This window comes from Rhopilema esculentum, unplaced genomic scaffold, assembly GCF_057945365.1.
Source record: "Rhopilema esculentum isolate cy_ngs unplaced genomic scaffold, ASM5794536v1 HiC_scaffold_36, whole genome shotgun sequence".
NCBI classification, from domain to species: Eukaryota; Metazoa; Cnidaria; class Scyphozoa; order Rhizostomeae; family Rhizostomatidae; genus Rhopilema; species Rhopilema esculentum.
In genome coordinates this window covers 1,637,655-1,653,030 of record NW_028300847.1, presented here as the reverse complement: position 1 = coordinate 1,653,030, position 15,376 = coordinate 1,637,655, and the positions used below count along the sequence as shown (strand labels likewise).

Below are 15,376 nucleotides of genomic sequence, written 5' to 3'. Positions count from 1 at the left end.
AGATTTGAAAAAAGTAGAATACTTCAAGTATATATTCAGGCTTAAAACGAAAATATCGTGGCTGGAAAAAACGTATAGTATTCTTAAAAAAAATAGTGTACTCTAGTATCAGACGACCTAAACCCGCAGTAAAGAAGCTGACTTGTTTGTTGTGGGCTTCTTTTTGAAAGCAAATAGAATTAAAGCCATAGATCGATTTCGTGGTTTTTGGTTTTTGGATCCCACTTCCTAATTACAAACACTAAATGGGCACAGTTATCAAATGGCCTGACGCGACTCAAAACGTCGGTTTTCATGTTTTCTAGTAACGCTTTTTATTAAAACAGTCAGTGGAGATCTGTTTATATCTTATTATTCAGCCCACCCCCTTTACTGGATCCCCTTTACTGGTGGGAGCCTAGCAACACTATGGACCAGATGAATTACGGACCATTTGTGATTGGAATTTTTTGTTGTCTTGGTCGGGAAGGACAGGAAGAGGTAAGTGAAAAATTTGAATTCAAATTCAATGAAGCCTGCCACGTATCAAATCGCTCATAGTTTTTGTGGCGAGATTTCAAGTGAATAATATGAACCGAGCCATTGTCACAAGAAAAGTCTTAGCAAAATTTGAAAAGCCTTTAGTCCAAACTTCACAGGTCGCTCTTTTTCGTAATAACTTTCTTCCTCGTTAAATTTTTGTTTTTTGCTGGCTTTACACGTAAGGATAGGCCAGTAAAGAACTTTTATTTTGGAATGATAAGGAAAAAAGCGCACCTCTAGTTGACAAAAAAATGTCAATGTGATTAGTTTTAATGACAACAATTGAATGCTACGAAGCAGAACGAAAGTTTTTTGAATTAAATGTTTTAAAAGCATTATAGGATAATTTTGTATCGGATTATCGCAACAGGTTCTAAGAATTAGGTGACCTATGCTATAATTGTAAAACCTCATCATTGAATACCTTTCATTTCTTTCGGATTTGCTATCGCTAATTAATTGTCACATGTAATTTATTGAAAGACAACAATCGCATGAATCACTGAGATCCCGATTAAAATACGTAAATCAAGTAACAGTCATTGAAAATGCACAGAAGAATGCAGAATGCAAGTGTAGGGAGACCTGATAAGTGGCACAGGGGCTGCAAATTTTTTGCCAAATTAAGTTATTGGAATTAAAATCACCTGATGTTGTCATGTGTTTATTGAATGCAACAAAGTTAGAGCAGAGGCCATGCAAGGTTCTTGTTCTTCTTCCCTCCAAAAAAGCAAATTTTTCACCTGCCACTCCTGCTGTTTTTTTTATTTTCAAAAGGCCCTTATAGGGAGCATGCATGGTCCTTTTATAGCAATCAGGGGGTAAATGTATAAAGCAATTTAAGGGATAAGCATGGAGCAAATAAAACAGAATTTTCCAGAATCTGTTCAGAATCAGTAAAACTCCAAAAGCTCTAAGATCATGGAAGCATGGATGGATCTAGACAAAGTCTTGAGTTGAGCAAAAGGAAGAGGGGAATGAAAGTCCTTGCCCCCCAAAAATAATATGAAATTTATGAAAAAAATTTGCCTTTGAACATCTACATTTTGAATGTTTCAGGGAAATTGATTTTATGAAATAAACTGTCAGGAATCAAATTGGTACTAGGGTTTAAAAAGTTGCATTTCAAAAATAACATCTTTCAAGACCTGAAGATAAATATAATTTCATTTAGAATCAAACAAACACAGGAAAGAATTTTTACATGGCCTATAACACCAAATATCAGTTTTGATTTTGAAAATTTTCCAATATTATTCAGAAGTCTATTCAGGTTTTAATTTTTTTGGTTTGTGAAGACCAACTTCTGGACGCCAACAAGGTGGTAGTGTGTGAATGTTTATCTCCATGTCACAAACCACTAGTTGTTAAGTATTATGCTTCAGTATACCAATGCAACAATTTTATCACATTGTCTATGCATCCATAAAAAAATTTGCATGTAGACATTTATACTGGTGAACCTGTGATGTGAATTTTTATAATTTTGCCTCATACATGAAGAAATTGTCCCTATATTTGCTCTTTCCTATTCAAAATATTTCAACTTCTCTTAATTCCATGGGGTTCATCAGCAGAGGTTTTTTTGAAAAGCTTTCCTATCAGGATATAATACAAAATTGATTATAGCCAATTATGCTTTTTAGAACATTGAAAAGGGTGCATTCATTTACAGGGAGCGTATTATGCAGTTTGATTTCCAATTGACATGGCAGAAGGTGCTTTAGGTAGACACTAATGTTTTCCAATTTTTCTAGAAAAGCCTCCTGCTAGGAAACACAATCTAAAAGTGAATTGTAATTGTTGGGGGTTGATGATTGTTGGGGGGTAACCCCCTCAGGTTTTGTCAAATTGTTGATTTTGTTCAGAAAAATTATAGCATTTGTCAGCAAATTCGCTTGCTTTTGTAGACATTTTCCCCCACTTGACAAGTATTATTTGTTGACCAAAGACAACCACTGCATCATTAAACTAAATAGCTTAGATTTTTCTGTGTTGAAGCCAGTGCAATGTCTACTATTCTTATTGCAAGGAGTGGGGCCCCCTCCTCCAAAATCTTTTGTTTCTTATGAACAATCCCCTTTGTTTTTTAAACAATGGTGCCCATCAGCAGTAGTATAGTTTTTTTCGGAAGGGGGGAGGCAGGTTGAGTGAGAAAACACAAGGGTTCACACCTATTTTCCACCAGAAAACACTAGAAAACACCGTTTTCCAAAGGGGTTTTTTCCATGAGGGGGCATCTGCCCCCTCTCGCTTTCCCTCTCTTGCCTTTTTTTGAAAATTTGCTGTCCATGTCATGTAAAATAGGACAGAGATGTTCAGCCTCAAAATAACAATATTTCTTATTAAGTCATTGATGCCAAAGTCTCTTGCCAAAGTCAAAGTCTGAGTGCCAGTTCTTTAAAAATGGGTTTCCTTATGTTGCTTGAAACAAGTTTTCAGACCTGTACAAAAGAGATCTTAATATCAAGAACTTTCTCTAATTGTTTCGAGGGGAAGTCCTAACAATTTTGTGCAGGTGCTCCCTGAGATCCCCTCTTTTCTTATTTCACCACTTAGCCCTGTAGTGTTTGGCCAGTGTCCAGAAAACATAGTAGACAACAGAGACGCCGGAACGACAAAGGGGACAGCCTTGAATAAAAGAGTATTTAAGAGATAATTCCCGGCTACTAGCTTTTCTTTCATAACTGTCACTTTGTTTCGATCTTCTGTAGGGATCATGGACATCGGCTGACTTTTGGCATAAGATATTCTTTACAAGTTTTGAGAAATGTTGTCATGAATACAAAAATGAATCTTTTGATCATCACAAACTGCCGATGTAAAGGCACTTCTTTAAAAGGGCACTTTGACCCCTCTTTCCCCCTCCTATCAAAAGGCAACAGGAGCGGTTGACCCCCCGCGCTCCCCCTTCTCCGGTGCCCCTGGTAGGTATTGAGGCAATGGACGCGAGGAAGGGCAATGGGAGCACAATAAATTAAAGTATTGCACACAAACTCCAGTCTGTTTTAAAGTTTTTCTTAGGAAGGTTTTCAGAGAAAGTGGTTATTCTCTGTGAAAAAGGTAAATTTAAAAAAGTGGCCTATTTCTACTTTTGTTTTTGCAAGATTTTATGCAAGAGCCTCCCTTTTTGTTTCGGAAGCACCAGAAACCCCGACCCACACTGCTCCGATTCTTCAAAATCCAAAATGATTTGCCTTTTTCTGTTCTGTTTATTCGTCAAATTGTCCCTACCACGATTTTTAGGCACCCTTCTTTTAACACCCTCAGATGTATTTCCTGAATTTTTCCTTGGATTTTTCCAAAAGCACCTAAAGGCGCATTTATCGAAAATGTGGAGGAATTAATGATGAAACCTAAAAAGTGTAATTATCAAGCAATTTCAGGAACTGCGAAGCCATTGGGCTAGCAGGGGCTATGCCTAAGTAGTAGCAGTTCTTATTGACTGGGAACCCTTTTTCTTCATTTTTTAGCTGTTTTCTTGATGTTTCATTATCCTCAAGCTAATGTTATCTATTTTTATAGCTATTGATATATTCTCTGAACCAGACTATTTATAAAACTTCAGTAGAAATAAGCAAGTACTTTCTAAAAGAGGCATTTTCCAACGTTCTAAAGGGTGTAGCCTCAAAATTTTTTCGGTCACACCCTTTTCAGCCCTTCCACATTTAGACTGGTGAAAAATACTTCCCCGGTTTGAACGTCTCCGTTTGCCTGAATTTATTCGAAACTTTGACAGTTAATTGAGGGAGTGGTCATTAAGTATGTGTTAAACTGGGGCGGAGGGTATTTACAGAATCTTTATGAAAATTTCAAACCCTTCCTAACTTTTCAGTAAAATATTTCGCACCTCTTCAAAATCTTTAAAATTTGTTTCATACCCCTTCTCGGCTCTAACTGATGAAATTTGGTGATTACATTAAAATGGTCCACTGCTTGCATGTTGTTACGCCACATCAAAATAACCTGATGCGACAGGGCGAATCTTGCCAGCCTCAATTTTTTCATATGCACTGTACCATTTCAAATCTGAAAAATGAATATTTCTCCATCATAGATTTGAACTATACTTTAGCCATAACTCATGTACATCAAAAGGGGCTTCAATGTCTTTTAGCCATATCAGCATCCACTACAGAAGAGTTTCTCAGGTTGTCAACAGTGAACGTTTTTTCATACCTGGTAGGAAGCAAAAATTGATCAAGATGGCATTCAGATATAGATAGAAAAAGTAAGATAAACAAGACTCACAAAGTCTTTGCTCTGTAATTAGTTGCTACCCTACCTCCCCGCGTTGTTGTAAAGATTGGCTCTACAGTTCCCTGTTCATCCTTCTCATTATAAAGGGCTGACAGGAAACTCTTCCATATCTGAAAAATCTGAGCTTGATGCTATGCTACTGTATTTTCCAAAACAAGGTCGTCCGCACTATCATCAGAGTCAATTAAAGAATCTTTGTCACATTCCGAATAATCTTGGTGTGCTGTTTCCTCCTGCAAAAATGTAGAGGCTATATGTGTCCTTATGAAATTAACTTTCTCCTTTTTCTCAAGCTTGAGAGACTTGCACAATTTGTGGTACTGAAGGTACTTGTCCAATTCATTCATTTTTTACTTCCATCATTGAAAAGTTTCATACAGTCGTAGTCCTTGTAGATCTTATTTTTTGCTCTGTCAGATAAACTGGCTTTATTCAGCCAGCCTTTCTTCGTTTGTTAAGCTCCAGAATTTGAGCTGAAAATTCTCGACTCAAACAAGGCTAATTTAGAGAACATGATTCAATCAGCAGAGAAGATGCAATCATCTATTATTTCAAATGTTAATGTTTTGAAACGTAAGATAAACCCCCATGCTGAAAAGACGGCTGAAGAGAAAAAAAGACGAGGAGAGTGACAGAAAGCAAAAAACGGTCTGCAAAGAAATCACATCAAAGGCTTATTGTGAAAGCAGAGGAAGTGATGAAATTGTTGAAAAGGAAACTTAGCCTAAATGATTTGCCAAAAGATAATGCAAAAAAGTTTATTCAGCTCTCTGATTTAGAGAAAGATGCCAAACCTGTTTCAAGATATCATCATAAAGCATTATTATGTATGGCGCGGCAAAAGCAGCAAGAATATTTGTTAAAAATTTGAGATGCTTTTTTATATATTGAAATGCTTAAAAGACTTTTTGTGATACATACTTTTTTGGAATACTTAAGTTGTTTTCAGTTGAACTTGCTCAAATCATGTTATGTGCATACTTTTTGCGATCCCTTTCTTTCTGAGATAATTTTGTAATATTGTAAGATACTTTTCACTTTTTTAAATACTTTTTTCGGATACTTTTTTTCGAATAATTTTTTCGATACTTCTTTTTTCACCATACTTCCTTTCTCTCGATATTTTTTCTCTTTTTCGCGCCAAGCGCCAGATACCACGCGCCCATCAACTGCACCAATCAAACATGGCCGATCATCGTAAATTGATAGATCGGCTCACTTGATTGGTGTCGACATTGAAAGAAGAGAGTGAGGAGCATGTCGACACTGAAAGAAAGGAAGATGTGGAAAAGGAGATCAAGATTTTATACCCAAGCACAGGCGCGGATCCAGCCTGAATTCTGTATTGCCCGACCGCGGCAAAAGCCTCTGAGTTGCCCGACCGCGAAAGGATTCGAACCAGGGACAATCAAGTTTCAGGTCATACAAGTAGTGATTTGCTCTCGAGGGACAATCAAGTTTCTGGATTCAGAAAATACGGACCAGATAAATGCCTAGAATCGCCACCAGACTATTCTGTGGCACAGGCCGAAAGATAGTCGGCAAAATATATGCCCTGTCTTCTGCATGTTGTTGGTATGAACGGGGGTAGATCTAAGGACGGACGTTGCAAAATAATTTGCCAAAGAAACTATTGATAAAAATTTTTTTATAGTTTCCATTTTATTTTGTTGTTGTAAAAATCTGACTTATGCTTCTGCACTAGCACTAGCACTAGTATTAGACTACGCCTCTAATTCGAACAGTTTGTGAGTCAACGAAATACTTCGAAATACTTCATATGCAATCAGTCTCAAATGTTCAATATAAAGAATGCAGAAACGCTAAGAATAACAATGATAACAAAGCACTCACGACCTTTAACTTGCTTGCTCTAGTGTTGGCGACTTGTGGCGTTTTTGACCTAAACATTTCGAATAGCGACAAGACAAACAGAGCGACGTCTTTCAAGCAACACACGCTTCGACTTTCTATCATCGGGAAACGGCAGCCACGAATCTCTTGGCAAGGCGGGAACGCCCACAGTGAAAAGCCTCCTACTCTAAAACAGGCAAACTCCTTTATACGCTTTCTAAAATACAACTAGCCAATAAGAAAACAGAACATGATAACAGCCAATTAAACACTAGAACAGAACAATAGTTAAAAAAAGCATAAAAGTTAGTAAAACGATGTTCACGCTGATACCCACGTGAACCAGCACGTGAAATAAGTTCGACCTTCGTACCGTAACACTAGTGGCACTAGCACTAGAGGCACTAGCACCAGTGGCACTAGCACCAGTGGCACTAGCACCAGTGGCACTGGCACCAGTGGCACTGGCACCAGTGGCACTGGCACCAGTGGCACTAGCACCAGTGGCACTAGCACCAGTGGCACTGGCACCAGTGGCACTAGCACCAGTGGCACTAGCACTAGTACTTGTGCATAGGGACAAGTTGTTGTTTCGGGAAAGATAAAACCTTGTTAACTACAATAAATCGCAAGCTAAACTAAACCGTTATGTTATTATCAAAACTTGGCCATTTGGTAGCCATTTGATAGCCATTGGTAGCCATTGGTAGCCATTTGGTAGCCATTTGGTAGCCATTGGTAGCCATTGGTAGCCATTTGGTAGCCATTTGGTAGCCATTTGGTAGCCATTGGTAGCCATTTGGTAGCCATTGGTAGCCATTTGGTAGCCATTTGGTAGCCATTGGTAGCCATTGGGTAGCCATTGGTAGCCATTTGGTAGCCATTTGGTAGCCATTGGTAGCCATTGGTAGCAATTTGGTAGCCATTTGGTAGCCATTGGTAGCCATTTGGTAGCCATTTGGTAGCCATTGGTAGCCATTTGGTAGCCATTGGTAGCCATTTGGTAGCCATTTGGTAGCCATTTGGTAGCCATTTGGTAGTCATTGGTAGCCATTTGATAGCCATTGGTAGCCATTTGGTAGCCATTTGGTAGCCATTTGGTAGTCATTGGTAGCCATTTGGTAGCCATTGGTAGCCATTTGGTAGCCATTGGTAGCCATTTGGTAGCGATTTGGTAGCCATTTGGTAGCCATTTGGTAGCCATTTGGTAGCGATTTGGTAGCGATTTGGTAGCCATTGGTAGCCATTTGGTAGCCATTTGGTAGCCATTTGGTAGCCATTTGGTAGCGATTTGGTAGCCATTTGGTAGCCATTGGTAGCCATTGGTAGCCATTTGGTAGCCATTGGTAGCCATTTGGTAGCCATTTGGTAGCCATTGGTAGCCATTTGGTAGCCATTTGGTAGCCATTGGTAGCCATTTGGTAGCCATTGGTAGCCATTTGGTAGCCATTGGTAGCCATTTGGTAGCCATTGGTAGCCATTGGTAGCCATTTGGTAGCCATTTTGTAAGACCCTCAAATCAACTAGACCCTCTGTCAAGCCTTAATGGGAGTACCCCCTAGGGATTAGCTTTTGAAAGCTTCTTTCTTTTTGTTTTTGAAGGCAGTTTCTATTTTTGCAAGAAATGATGCCGCAATTTCCATTGACCATATTTGAAACCGGCCTAACCCTGCGTAGCCTCTTAGAGCACGACACCTGGCAGAAGCTTTTAAAAGATCCATTTTTGAGAATAATGACTACGGAAGGTGTTTAGGAATCAATTTCACAAAATTTTGAAATACTTTTGGTGAAAATTCGTGTTGTGATTAGTCACTAGTAAACGCCGTATCTATATGTAAACAAAGGCCTGTGACAATTTTTTCACCCGAATTCTCGCCCCAGTCTTTTCATGCAAATTAACCGCGAACCCTGTACCATTTACTTGTAATTAACGTAGTCGCGGAAAGTGGTGCGCGAGTTTTTTCAGAACGCAATTGACGTTTCCTACAGATTTTACAATATGTATATCAATTGCTTCTAGCTGAAATCAACGATTTATCAACGCAATCGTCACAAGAAAATGGACCCTTTAACCTAGTAACACCGTACGCAGGGATGGCTTGGCCAGTCCATTCTTGTGTTACCCGGAAGATTGAAAAGCTTCGATGGATATTCCCCTATTTTTATCAACCAAGTCTTTATAGGTTGGGGACGCCCGTGATTGTACAAGGTTCCCCCTTTCTAGATAAAACCAACGCCAATTTTATGACAGTTTTGTTATGACAATTTTATTGAATTAAATGTTATTGTTTTTGCAGTCATGTTTACTTAATTTCTTAATGTATTTTTTGTGTTGAAGGTTTTAAGGCTTGCATTGCATCCGAACAAAATTCCAACTGTCAGCATTGTTCGTCTAACAAAATAGTATTTTTGTTTTTTGAACTAATCATATTGAGTTGCTTTTGATGCACTTTTGTTAACAGGAATCCCAAATTTTTAAGCAAGAACATATTCAAGGAAAATAATTTAACTCTGCAGACAGGTATCCTATTTTTATATTTTCTCAACATTTTACCGAAGTACAGCTGGTCTTGTAATAATTTTATAGAAAAAAGACTTTAATGTTAGAAGATAATCGCGCAGACAGCTCGTAATTGAATACGCAGTGTAAAGGGGCAGCTTGCAAAGTAACATCAGACAAACCGACATTTGAAATGAATTTAGTCGGTCAGTCATTAGTGCTTTCTCCTTCAAGAATGTTGCCGATCATTAATCGCCATCGTTGGCGGTCTTGAGCCATCTTCTTTAGGTCTACATATTTTGGTGTGGTACTCCATTCTTTGATGTTATCTAACCATTTCAGTCTGGGTCTTCCTCTTGCACGTTTACCTTCAATTTTGCCGTCAATAAGATCTAACTGCAGTGAGGCGTGTTTCATAAGGTGCCCGAAATAGGCCAGCTTACTTTGTTTGATGGTGTCTAGTAACCCCATTCTTTTGATAGTGTTTCGAAAGTGAATTGGATGCGAGAAAGCCTGTTTTGCACACTCGGTAAAAATTAGCCATTGCCATTCTCAAAAGGTTATGACAAGTTGCACAGGTCCTTGCCATCTGCAACTTGAGAAGTTGAAGTAATCTTGTTTGACATCACGAGTAAGCGTGCAATTTTAAGCAAAAATTGATTTCTTTGGTTGATTGAGAACGTTCTTGTAGCGATATATTTATATTTACTTAGAAAAATGCAAGGGAAGTAGTATTTACCTGGATCAGCGATATTTGGAAGTTCCAACAAAAAGGTTTGTTTTTCATATTGGATCGAAGTATCATCATCAAGACAGAATCATTGCAAAAAATGAATCTTTTCAAATAGTTTTTTTTCCTATTTCACATGAGTTATATTATGTTGGTGCTACTTGTTGACACGACGTGTTGCTAATGAACTCTGATTTTGGATTTTGAATCAGTTTTACTTGAACTAATTAGCTATTAACAAACCAATTAGAGCCAACAAATATGGAAGTTTTCAGGGAAACGCTATAGAAATCAATAATTCCCTTCTTAAATGAATTCCTCTTTAGTGGCTGATAAACATTTTATATATTTATAACTTCATAAGTTTGATAACTGTAATCGGTTGATTAATCGCGCTGATGCAAGATAATCGCTGTGAGCAAGACGCTGTTATGTGGTAAATAATTTGAAAAGTATTTGCTTTGCAGAAGGTGATTTCGTGAATTCTTGCCATACGGCGTACACTTGTTGTTAAACCTTGTGGCTGGTAACCAAAATCGACTGGCTTTTTGCTTTTAAATGATTTATGAGTTCTGAAGGCGAATTGCGAAGCCTGTCGAATTTTTGTTTGATATTGCAAGGACCTGAAAGGCTCTTGCGCAACCGGCATGCTTAGCGGCAGTTGTCCTGAGATAGTCCTAAATGCCACAACTAGAATTATATTGCTCAAATCGTTCGGTGATAAATTTCTAGTTCACTACTTTCTTGACAATGAAGTTTAAGGAAATTGATAACAAGGTTATTAAGCACCCCAAATTTCACGATGTTTAAAAGTTCCCGATCGTTTTATTTCTTGACGAGTTTGTGTCACATGCAAAAGTTGAAATCTCTTGCCTGACATTACGGCTCCAAATGTCAGCGGTAAATTACTGAATATATGCGCTTCTAGTGGATCATAAAATTCCTGGATTCAGAATATATTCATTTCGCTCCTTCGTAGTTTGGTAAATATTTTAGAAATAGAGACCAAAGTGATGACATCACAGAATTTTTTTTAAACATTTTCAATCCATTTAAACATTTTAAATATATCCCAAAAGAGCATCATGAAATGTCTGTAAAAATGCAAAATCAGTTAAAAGTGTTTCAAATTGGTTGAAATACTAGGTTCATAATTTCATGAAAAAGGCCAGAATGAGACTAATACATCAGCAACCATGGAATCCTTCATTGGCCATATCTCGCCCAATTTTTAGCATATCAAACTGATGTTGCATAATGAGGGGTTTTTTATGCCCTTCTTTCCGATTATCTGGTCAAAATTAAGAAATCTTTGAAAAATGGATTTTTGATGACGTGAAACTTTTTTTACTCTTTTAATCAAATGTTTCTTTATCATCGTGAACATTGATTAGTTCAATGTATTCCTGGGTCCCTGTTAACTTGGCTTTTTCGGGTCGCTAAGGGCTATAATCTATAGTACAGTTCAACATTCGTATGATCTTTGAATAATAAATGGAATTTTTAGAAAAATTCCTGTCCAAGTAATCATTTCGTGACAGTGTTTATCAACCAATAATTTTGAATATTGAACGTTCTTTAATCTAATTTTACAAAATTCTTGCTCTTCAATTATGAGATTCTTCATCAGGTTGAACTAGCATATAAAATAACTAATGCCACGCCTCAGCTCTATTTGGCCATCTTGGATTTCTATTCTGCTCTGCAAGCAACTGAGCAAAAAGCTGTAATTTAAAAGAAAGCTAAATCACCAGATTTAAAATTTATGTTGATTCAATAACATGATCTGGCCAACTGCTGTACTTTATTGCTATGAAGTTGTGGATAAATTTGTATATTCTTTGATTACCCAGGTCTGGTCACCTTACTGATTTCTCAGGTCTGGCTATCAACTTAAAATTTTCATGTCATTGTAATTGTTATACTTTTGAAGATATGACATTTGTTTCTGGCTGTGACTTAAATATTTTTAAAAGATGTAAGGATAGAAAGAAAAGCCAGAATCTTAGGATCTTGCTATGTGAATTACAGTTAATAGTCAACAGGATTTTCAATTTCATCTCATTTCATTCCACACCATCGATATTTATACACGACCGCCTTTCAGCTTGAAAAAATTAACAAATTAACAATGCTATTACCAACATTCATTATAAGATATAATTCTGCTGTACCAAGCGGTCATATTTGTATCCTGTAAATTTAAAGGTTCAAAATACGTTCCCTTAGTTTTCTTTTAAAGCAAGCGATTGATTCTTTTTCTCGAATGCCGTCAGGGATATTGTTCCAGTTTTTGGCACTAGAGAAGTAGAAACTTCGTTATGCATATTCTAACCTAACGCTAAGAATATGCAAATCTCTATGAATTCTGGTTGTTTACTCTGAAATCTGGGATCTTTCAGTAAACTTATGGCGAAGATTGTCGGTACAGGATTCATGCAAAATTTTGTATGTCATGATTCGGACAGTTTCTTGGCGGTACGGAACTTGAAAATGGCTTTGAAAAAAGCAAACAGTTTACGACATATATGTTGAAAAGTGTTTGCTATTTTCAAAGCCATCTCATGATTCCTTGGTTAAAGGATTGCGAGACTTAACTGTGAGTCAATGACAAATCCACTCGTTCTTGTACTTGGCATTTTTATTATCTTCTTTTCCCTTGTTTGCAAACGTTGTATTTGGGCTAGTTTGGTGTTGCACAGAGTGCTCAATGAGCCGAACAGTTGAATTTATTTTGCTGGTTTATTGTGCAAAATATAGAAACTTCAAGTTAACATCTCGCAAATCGACTTTTCCTTCAAAATCGCACCTATAGCAAAAGGTAACCCTTTCTATCAAAATCGCTATTTACAACACATTTTAATTTGAATCTTATTTATTAGTAACTTCCCTTGGTGTTTGTATTTCAAATTATTATTCCTGCTAATAGTTTTTTACATTGTACTTTATAATTTTTTTCTTTATAAAAATGAATTTTTTCAGTCTACCTTCTTCAATTTTCTAAATTTAGCTTGTTAGTTTAGTAACGGGGACTTTTCTAGAGAAAGATGTTCAGAGCAGAGCTGGTTTTTCGTGAACTTTATATTTAATGATTGTGTCACAAGCTCCGCAACATACATAGTCAATATAGATTTGGCTGTGTAGCGGTTTCATTGCACTTATGTTGCTGAGCAACGTGTACAGGTACCTTTGAACTCGCCATTATGACGGTGTTATTGATCAAAGATCGTGAACTGCTGTAAGGTATTCGAGTGTAGTGATCGGTTTTTAAAGCTTTTTTCACGGTCTGTCGCTCTAAATTGCTTGTCACAAAAAATAATGCAGTTCGATGCAGTTAATTATTTATGAAAACCGCTGAAAATTCTAATATTGAATGTACGGTAAGTAAGAGCACTACCTAGACTTACTCCATGAGCCTCTGTTTCGCTACTGCCTCACTTGACGGACGCTACAACAGAGGCAGTAGCGAAACAGAGGCCTATGGAGTAAGTCTACGCCACTCAGTGGTCTACGCACTACTGTTAAGATGTCGGCAATACTGCAATCGAGGCAGCCAAAAATCTAATACAACCGAGGCAATTGCTTTTTCCTAAACCTTCGAATGCCGATAGCATAGGCTGCAGCATAGTCCGGTCCTTTTGAACTTTTTTGCGTGTTTCGTGGTGGTTAAGCAGACCGGTAGCTAGGTTTTTCTCAGATGATGTTTAGGAAAAGGAGAAGTTCTCATGGTGGCACATGTTGTGAGGGGCAGGGTCAATTGTCGCTCCACAGCCTTTTTGGGCTATGTGCCACTCAATATCCAAGTCCTTATTGCCAATAATTTGTCTTAAGAATTTAGAGAAAGTATCTAGACATCACCATCATTTCTTTAAAGTAGATCAAGTCTTCGGTGAACATTAACTAAGCCTCTTTTAAGGGACAATGACTAGAAACGTTTTGCCATTTTTTTATAAGAATAAATACTTTTAGAGCTAGGAGGAGATTGATTGTTCAGTTAAAATTCTAGAAAAGAGCTTAAGTGCTATGGCTTTTTATTTGAAAATTTTTTTAGTTTGGTGCCTCCATCAATCAATAAAACTGTTTTCAGGGGACTGTAGAATGTCAATAGGAAAACTTGACGAGAAAAATACCAATGTTATTATGCAAATTGAAGAAAATTAATTGACAAAGATAAAGAAAACTGAAAAAAACTGATAACGAAATAACATTGCAAACGTATTTGTTTCCCGCTTGTCTTTGACCACTGCCATCAGCACAGACAGCAACTATAACTGCCCAGTAAGTTTGTTGTCCCATAACAGCTGTCCCGTATTTTGAGTTTTAGCATTTTGTCCAGAAAATTCAACAGTTTTGCTGTTGTCAATCTGTAAAAACGAACTGTCCTAGGGCTGGGATCGTTAATTTCACTAGGGAGCCCTACATATTCAGTGTCTAAAGAAATTATCTATATTACGAGTTTGCTAATTGTCCCATACACATTCAGCATTCGCAAACAAAAGCATACAGAAGAAAAAATATGGTGAATGGTGCTGGTCTTGTGGATTTTGCTATATGTTTATTTATATTGTTTTATGTTCATTTTGACAAAATGATATTAAATAAACTTCTTTTTGATTTTGTGTTCTATGATATAATATAAACTAGATGTGTGTCGTACAATGTAATTCTAACAATCTTTTCATGGTACAGAATTTATAAATGGCTTTAGAAAAAGCAAACATTTTGAAACATGTTACCAAAGCAAAGTAACATGTTTCCAAATGCAATGTTGTAGTATAACTTGATTTTGTAATAAAATTGTACGAAGAAAGAATAAATTGTATTGACGAAGATTCGAACATACATTTCGAGCATACCATTTTGACGTTTCGAGAATAGTTTGACGACATTACGTTCTGTTAACAAGGGTAGAACTTGGGCTTTCAAGCTAGCATACCATTTTACTTGGATACTCGATTTTTCATATCAACGGCAGTATGCGAGATTGCTATTTTTTAACCTACACTGAAAGTAAACACGCAATTGACGATGTAAAGTGATCATAATTTTATGATGTCAAAATGTATCTCGTTGGTTAAGAGAGTTTATGAAAATTTGTGTGAAGACAATCGCTGTTATCTTGGCTCACCAGCCATGGTTACCATTTTGCAAGTTTAAACCAAACAGGACAGAATAGGATGGTAGCCACAAGGGTTGAGGTTTCACTCCAGGCTATATTTGGCAAGTCGGCATTGGCCTATACGAGCAGGCCCTTACTTGACATTCGAGACTAAGTAAATTGACATCCATGTAACAATATTGATATTGCAGCTAAATAGACAAATATCTCCCTTTTGTTATGGACTCTGAAGAAGTTGAAAATTGATAGCAAGTTTTAGTTATTCAAAATGTTTCAGTTTACTGATTAAGAATAGGAGCATTTCTGTTTTGCAGGATTGTTTCTAGCGGATAAACATGCTGACTTTGCGAGGAGGTTCGTTGGATAAAGATTCAAACTGAAGGAAAAAAAG

The 15,376-nt window shown here is 37.1% G+C and overlaps 1 protein-coding gene across 1 annotated transcript in view; it reads left to right on the top strand.

Moving 5' to 3' along the window:
• Positions 1-223: 223 nt before the first annotated feature.
• Positions 224-15,376, top strand: part of LOC135687967 (uncharacterized) — a 43,657-nt gene continuing 28,504 nt past the window's right edge. Inside the window, exons 1-2 of the mRNA XM_065204608.2 lie at positions 224-480; positions 15,300-15,376. The gene's annotated coding sequence lies outside the window, so the exon portion shown is untranslated. The remainder of the gene's footprint in view (positions 481-15,299) is intronic.